This window comes from Chelonoidis abingdonii, chromosome 23 (assembly GCF_003597395.2).
Source record: "Chelonoidis abingdonii isolate Lonesome George chromosome 23, CheloAbing_2.0, whole genome shotgun sequence".
In the NCBI taxonomy this organism is placed as follows: Eukaryota; Metazoa; Chordata; order Testudines; family Testudinidae; genus Chelonoidis; species Chelonoidis abingdonii.
Window position 1 is genome coordinate 17,627,787 of NC_133791.1, and position 7,922 is coordinate 17,635,708.

Sequence of the window (7,922 nt, forward strand, 5' to 3'; positions counted from 1 at the left end):
GGCAGGGACCCCGCCGCAGGTCTTTGGGGCACTTCGGCGGCGGGTCCTGGAGCGGAAGGACCCCCCGCCACGAATTACCACCGAAGCGGGGGCCCCCCACCGCCGAGGACCCCAGGCCCCCTGAATCCTCTGGGCGACCCTGCCCTGGGATTTTAGCAACGACAGAGTGAGGCAAAGGAGAGCAGGAAGCCATCAAACGAGGAAGTGCCATAATCAATCCGGGAGTCTTATGCTCCTGCCCACCCTTAACAGTCACCCACCCTGCCGCCCGCTCCAGCAGCCCAGCTCTCTGCTGGCTGAGCTCGAGGAGAGTCTGGTGTCTCTGTTCATAATACAGGGTCGAGGACCCTGCGTCTCAGGCTGTGCTGGCGAGGTCGGCCCTTTGAGATGCTCCAGGCAAGTGCTCAGGGAATGGGGCTCCGAGCAGCTACCTTCTCGCCTGATGCCATTGCCAGAGAACGGGGCGTTGGCCTTCTTGTGCCTTCCTGGCGGCTGCTGAGACCACAGGAGGAGGAATTTGCTTGTGGCTCTGGTCTATTCAGGTTCTTCTCCTGGGCCCATCACCAAGGTATCTGGGCCCAGAGCTTCTGGGCTGCTGAGGCTCTCTGGGAAGCAGCCCTGATTTCCAGAGGTGCTGAGCGCCCGCCTTGCCAGCTGAACTCAGTGGGGGTGTCAGCGCAGGCCCAGCCTGCCTCGGGGGACCCAGGCAAGAGGGGTTAATGTCTTCATTGACAGGCCCTTTTCAGACTGATCCAGTGAGCAGGGGCTGCAGGTTTGTAGAAATTTTGGTGGTGCCCAGAATGCCCAGAGCCCACTCCCCCCATACACCACCCCTGCCTGCTTAAGGCTCTGGGAGGGTGTTTGGGTGGGGAAAAGAGGTCTGGGGTGCAGGTCCTGGGCTGGGGCAGGGGATTGGGGTGCAGGAGGGATGCAGGTTCTTGGAGGGAGTTTGGGTGCAGAAGGGGTGAGAGGTTGGGCTCTGGGAGTTTGGGTGGGGGAGGGGGTCTGGGGTACAGGCTCTGGGATGGAGTCTGGGTGCTGGGTGCAGGCTTCAGGCTGGGGCAGGGAGTGGGGGTGCAGGAGCGGGTGAGGGGTGCAGGCCCTGGGTGGGAGTTTGGGGGCAGGAGGGAATGTGTGGGAAAGGGGGACATGCGGGTGGGAGCACCCGGGGGCGGAAGGTGGGGCCGAGGGAGAGACCCGGCCTCAAACATGGCTGGAGCCAGGCCCCAGGCCAGGAATATTCCTGGTGCCCAGGCACCACGGGCCCATGGAACTCGCCACCTCTGCCAGTGGGGCCCCTGCTCCTCTGGGCCCAGCCCTCCCTGTTGCTTTTGCACAGCCATAACGTGGGGCATTGTCCTAACGCCCCTGAGCTTGATGGGAAGCTCTCAGCAGGAGGCCAGGTGCCTTTGTCCGGAGAAGCTTTTCTTTAGGAAGCCCCCTTTGTCCTGGCCTTGGAAATGCAGCGTGGTTGCATTTGAACACTTATCCAGGCAGCCTGCACTGGCAGCGTCATTCAGGCCTGGCTGGCGAAGCTCTAGTCATTCCAGCGACACTTGCCCGGGGGCTTGCTTTGGTGGTCCCCACCGTAAAAAGTGCCCAGCCCGGTGCTGCCCCTTTCACGAGGAGCCCTCAGCCTGTTGCGGTCCCTCCGTGTCAATGCAGCACATGGCTGCAGCGAGCACACCAGAACCCGGCACCCGGGCCAGGAGCCAGGTTTGGCTTGTCGTTTATGGGGAGGATTCAGCCAGGTGAAAGATACTGAATTCTGCAGCCACCGTCCCAGCTGGGCCCCGCACCCAGAGCGTGGCGCCCCCAGTGTCTGCCTGCATCCTGCACTTTGCCAAGGGACGTGGTGGAGTTACATGGGCACCACGCAGGGGCATCCAGCCCAGAGCTGCTGGCTGCCTGGGTTTGACCAGTGGCTGCTACCCCATGGACTGAGAATCTAGACGTGGCCGACCTGAGATCTGCTGACTTTCAGGCTTCTGCCCACGCCATTGACCCACACTGCCTCTCAAGCGTTAGGCAGTGTCACCTAGTGGTTAGAACAAATAGGAGTGGGGTCACGACACTGCGGCTTGTCTATTCCCCTTTTTATCAACGTGACCCAGGGCAAGTCACTCACCCACCTTGTGCCTCAGTTTCCCCACCTGTAAAGAGGGGATGGTAAGCCTGACCTACACCCTGGGGTTTGATCACTGTGGAACTCTTGGGTGAAGATTGCCATTGCTGCAGCTGCCGAGTGGTTCTCTGGCCCACTGGGTTTTAGAGGCGGCCCCATGAGCCAAACACTAGCCCAGGGCTACCAGGTTTCCAATCAGGCTGCTAAGTTCCTGTGATTTCCCTTCCCAGCAGCTCTCGAAGAGAAAGATGTGAAAACAGCCTGACCCGCTGGGGTCACTTAGCATGGAGCGAAGTTTGTTTGGCTGAGTGATGACCCAGCCCTGCCAGAGCTTGAGAAAAAGGAGACAGCCGAGTGGGCGCATGGTCCGCACTGCTGCAGTCTCGGAGAAACAAACCGCGCCTCTCCCAGCAGGCCACCCCGTGGACCCCGCACCAGCCCAATGCCACCCGCGGCAGCCCCCGCTCTGCTCCCTCAGGCATGGGAAGGAGGGGGCTGCTCCCTCGGGCACGGGAAGGAGGGGGCTGCTCCCACGGGCACAGGAAGGAGGGGGCTGCTCCCATGGGTACGGGAAGGAGGGGGCTGCTCTCTCCGGCAGCCTTTGCTGGTCACGTGAGGCCTCCCTCTCTGGGCCTGGGAAAGCAGAACTGCTTTGTTTTTAAAGTAGGGCCACGTTGTTTCCTGTCATGCTGCGACGCTGATCCAGGGTGGGGGGCGGGCAGCACAACTGCCGAGGATGGTGTCCAGTAGACTGGCTCCACTCCCTCTGGTAGCTGGTCAACCTCAGGGGGCACAAGGGGCTCTGTTTGCTGGAGTGCCTCGGTTCCCCCATCTCGCACTGGTTTGTTCCCATGACCCTATTTCCCCCTCCCCACTGGGCTGTTGCGTCTTAGCTTCCAGCCTGCAGGCTCCTGGGGGCAGGGACTAGTGCTCTCGATCCAGGGTCAGATTCTCCTGGGTCTGGCTCACTAGAGGGCTGCTTTTCATAGGACTACGTGTGAGTGGATGCTCAGCACTCTTGGCAAGTGGGCCCTACATGTTTGTACAGCGCCTGGCGCAATGGAGCGCTGGCCCGGCTCCCACGTGTTTGTACAGCACCTGGGGCAAAGGGGCGCTGGCCCGGCTCCCACGTGTTTGTACAGCACCTGGCGCAAAGGGATGCTGGCCCGCCTCCTACGTGTTTGTACAGCGCCTGGCCCGGCTCCTATGTGTTTGTACAGCACCTGGTGCAACGGGGTGCTGGCCCGGCTCCTTGATGGGTGTACAGCGCCTGGCCTGGCTCCTATGTGTTTGTACAGCACCTGGCACAAAGGGGTGCTGGCCTGGCTCCCACGTGTTTGTACAGCACCTGGCACAATGGGGCGCTGGCCCGGCTCCTATGTGTTTGTACAGCACCTGGCGCAACGGGGCGCTGGCCTGGCTCCTTCATGGTTGTACAGTGCCTGGCCCGGCTCCTATGTGTTTGTACAGCATCTGGCGCAAAGGGGCGCTGGCCTGGCTCCTTGACGGTTGTACAGCGCCTGGCCCAGCTCCTACGTGTTTGTACAGTGCCTGGCACAAAGGGGTGCTGGCTTGGCTCCTATGTGTTTGTACAGCGCCTGGCGCAAAGGGGCACTGGCCCGGCTCCTATGTGTTTGTACAGCGCCTGGCCCGGCTCCTATGTGTTTGTATAGAGCCTGGCACAAAGGAGCGCTGGCCCGACTCCTATGTGTTTGTACAGCGCCTGGCGCAACGGGGCGCTGGCCCAGCTTCCCTCCAGTAGCCTCAGCAATATAAACATGACTGGCTAAGTACGCCAGACCAGGCCGGTGCAGCCTTTGGCCTGTGCCGCCCTCGAGCCTGTCAGCGAGGCTTTCCCCCAGCACCTCCCATGCCAGGGCTTGCCGGGAAGCTGCGCAGAGAGCTCTGCTCAGGGGTGAGTTCCAGCCCTCAAGTCCCTTTGGGATGTCCCTAGCCAGGCCCATGTGCCGTGGGCTTTCCCCAGGGAATGGCCAGCCGGCCCTGCTGTGTACAGCGTGTTCTGGGCTGCCCCTCCTGCCCCCCACGCTGTGTACAGCAGCCCTAGGCAGAGCCTGCTGGGGGAGCTGGTTTCCGGGCTGGCGGAGGGGCTTTCCCAGTCCCACACAGCACCTCAGTGGCGAGGAGGGGAGAAGGGGCACAGCGGGAGGCAGATTCCCAGCCACAGTACAGTGCCATTAGGCCAAGCTAAGCCTGCGAGGCTTGGCTCAGGCGGGTGGGCCAGTACCGTGACCCCCAGGCACGCAGGGGCCTGTAGCAAAGCGTTCGGTCACACCCAGCACTGAACACAGACTGCTGGTTAGGAGTCCCTGGCCCTCGGTTCTCCCCACGGCCTTGTCCCACCGTGGCCACCTCCCTGCTCGGCTTGTGGCGTTCCTGGGCGATGCCCCGTCTCGGTCCCCTCCCTGCCCTGGCCCCGGAGCCTGGCTCGCTGCCAGGGAGGTGAAATTAACACTCTGCCCAAAGGGGATTAGCCCCCTATGCAGGGGCCAGCCAGGCCACTCCAGCCAGAGGGGAAAGAGGAGAGCAAAGACAGACCTGCCAGAGCCACCCTCCCCTTGCCGGGCAGCTGCTCTGGAGCCCCCACCAGCTCCCTGCACACAGTCACTTTTCCCCTCTGTAAGCACTCGCTTCGCAGGCCCTTGAGGAAGGCTGGCGTGGCAGGGGTGGGGGCTCTAGTCCTGGCTTCCCTGCTCTGTGGCTCAGTTTCCCCAGCTGTACGATGCAGGTGTTACTCGTTACTGCTCTTCCAGCAAGGGCGCGAGGCCGAGGGCGTTAATAGCGCTACAATGCTAGCCCATCACAGCTACAGGCAGGGTGAGACCTCAGCTCCTTCTGCTGCAAAAGCCCAGGCCTCTGCTACTTGAGCTAAAGGAGGATCGCCATCATCTGTGAGCAGTATGAGGGCTATGACACACAGACCAGCACTTCCGAGTCCACCCAATAGTCGCCAGCAGTGACATACGCTAGCCACACCTCGATAACTGCTGCAGGGACTCTAAACCTGTCCCAGGCCAGACACAAACCCAGGGATCTCTGCTAGGCCCGGGGTCAGACTGTGTATGGTGCTGCATGGCCCAGGGGCCGTGTGCCTGCCGGCCCAGCCGCTCCCTGGGAACTCCACCTTGCAGGTCCTGCTGCACTCCATAGTGTGGGGCTCTGGTGGGGCTCCAAGGCAGTTGGCAGGGCTGGGCCGTGTCCCGACTGAGGCCTGGTTACCATGTGGCTGCTGAGATAGCTGTTCCCCACTGTGCCAGATGTGCTGTTATAACCCGTCTCCCCCATCCCCCGGCCTGCTGTGGCACCCTGCCCGCTGAGGCTGGTGCCTGCACGGCTACTTCCCCCAAGCCCTGGCCTCCTGCTACCCCTCCTCCCCAGCCTCAGCTGGGATGAGGCCGCCTGGCTGGAGCCATGCTCCGTGGCCCTCTATGCCTGCCATTGGGCCGGATCTCCCTGGACAGCCATGTGCTGCTGTGTGGGGCTGGCTCCCTCCGGCTCCCCTCACTACCAGTGGCCAAGGCCATGGCAGCGCCATGTGCTGGTCACTGATCTGCCCAGCCAGCAGCTGCAGGAAGCTCAGGGTCTGGGGGCGGATGCCAGGGGGAACAGGAGCTCTGGGCGGTGGCTCTGGCATGCTGGGGGTCAAGCCCTGCGTCCAGGCTGGGGCATACGCCACAGGCTGGCAGCACCCTGCCCTGGTTGGGCTGGGCCTCGGGAGCCTGGCACAGATGCCATGCTGGATGCCACCCTGCAGGAGGAGACTATTGGAGGGTGTGCGGGTACCACAACACGTGGCCATTAGCCATCGTCCTGCTGTGAGGCCTCTGGCGACCCATCAATTCCCCCTGGAGGAGGTGCTGCAGGCGCTGGGCACCTCCAGGCCGGGGTGGGCCTGAAGGTCATGGTGAAGTGTGCCCCGATGGCCCTGGGACGGGGGGGACTTGTCCCGAGGGGGAGTGTAGCAATCCCAGGGCTAGGCCCTGACACCAGAGGAGCGGGGGCAGCCTGCAGGGGATGCATTGGGTGAACTAACAGGCCTGGCCCAGCTGTGATTGATACTGTGTTAGACGGCAGGGGCTGAGTTGTGACAAACCGGGGAGGGGGGGAGGGCGGCCCACCCGGGTGGTGGTGGTGGGCTCACCAGGGCCTCGAAGCCATGGATGGCAGGGGAGGGAAAATACAGGGCAGGGGAACAACTCTCCAATGGGGTGAGCCAGAGAACAGGTGGGATGGGGGAGGGTAACCCCCACCCCAGACTGCCTGCTCCTAGGAGTAATTCCCTGGGGCTGTGGGGTGATGCTGAATGGGGCAGCGGGGAGGGAATGGCTGACATCGAGGCATTAGTCCTCCACTGGGTTCAGCAGGCTTACCCCAGGGATGGGTTTGGCCCCTAAAGGCTAAGACACTGGCCTGGGATCTTTGGCAAGCCCCTTTCTGTGCCTCGGTTTCCCCATTTATAACGCAGGGATGATGGTACGACTGACCTTCCTTCGAGCGCTGTGGCTGATATGGGTTAACTATAGTTAAAGCTGCAGACAGTAGCACATAAGGCACAGCCCGGGACACGGGCCCTGGGGCCTCCCCTACTCCTCCCATGGCCTCCCCTAAAGTGCCCGGGTCACCAACAAACAGCCCTGAAGAGGCCCCCACTCCTGCCCCTTCAGTGCACAACGCCCACCAAAATCACAGATTCCAGCCAGCCATGTCGCAGACTCCAGGGATGTTTATTTCAGGCCACCCAACCGCCCTCCCTTGAGCCCACTGGTGACCCAGGTGGAGCTGGGATTTTAAAGAGCCTCCCGTTCCCTGCCCGCATTTCATCACAACCACAGCTATGCCCAGGCGCACTCCATTGGGACCTAGCCACAATTGCAGCCTAACCCTTCATCTTCCACCGGCCTTGGCCAGCCAGCCGGCCAGAGCAAAGAAAACAGCAGTTAGCGGCTGGCCCGGCCCATGTGCTGAGCTTGCATGTTGGGACGGTGGCTTGATTTTAGGATTTTGGCTTGAGAAACAGAGACCACCATTTTACTTCATGGGCTAGAACTAGTCCCTAAGAGCTCCTGAAATTGCTGCTGCCCGGCCTTCATAGCGTCATGGTGAGTCGCCTGGCTAGAACGGCTCCCATGCTGTGATCTCAAAGCGCTTCACCTCCTCGATTTAGCCTCAGCGTCTGCACGGTGAAGTGGCCTGTATTGCAAAGGGTGGGCAGGCAACTCTGCGATCTAGTCAATTTCACCTCTGGCCTTTGGCCGAAGGAAATCCTTATCGTGTTGGGTACGGGCATCATTTGCCACGTGACGGCTGGCTCGTGACACAGATGGGGACTGCTCGGTGTCGGAAATAGGGTGCTCAGGTAGCAAGTGTGAAAAATCAGGACAGGAGGTGGAGGGTAATAGGTGCCTCGATAGGACAAAGCCCTAAATATCAGAACTGGTCCTATAAAATTGGGCCATCTGGTCACCCTAGTTGGAAATACACAAGCTGTTTTGATTGGACGCCGAGCTCACACGGTGTGGTGTTTGGACGAGTGTCTCTCTTTGGGTTTGATTCTCCTCTTGCTCACCCCGCGTTGACACTGGGGTCATGTAACCCCAGTGATGGCAGTGCAGGGACCAGCCCGATTTCTGTGCCTACGCTCACCACTAGGAACCCTCAAGTTGCTGCAATTGTTATTTGTATTCCCACAGCGCCTAGAGGTGCCAGGCAAGACTAGGGCCCCGTTGTGTCCATGTGCTGCACAAACAGAGCATGGGGGACAGTCCTTGCACCAAAGAGC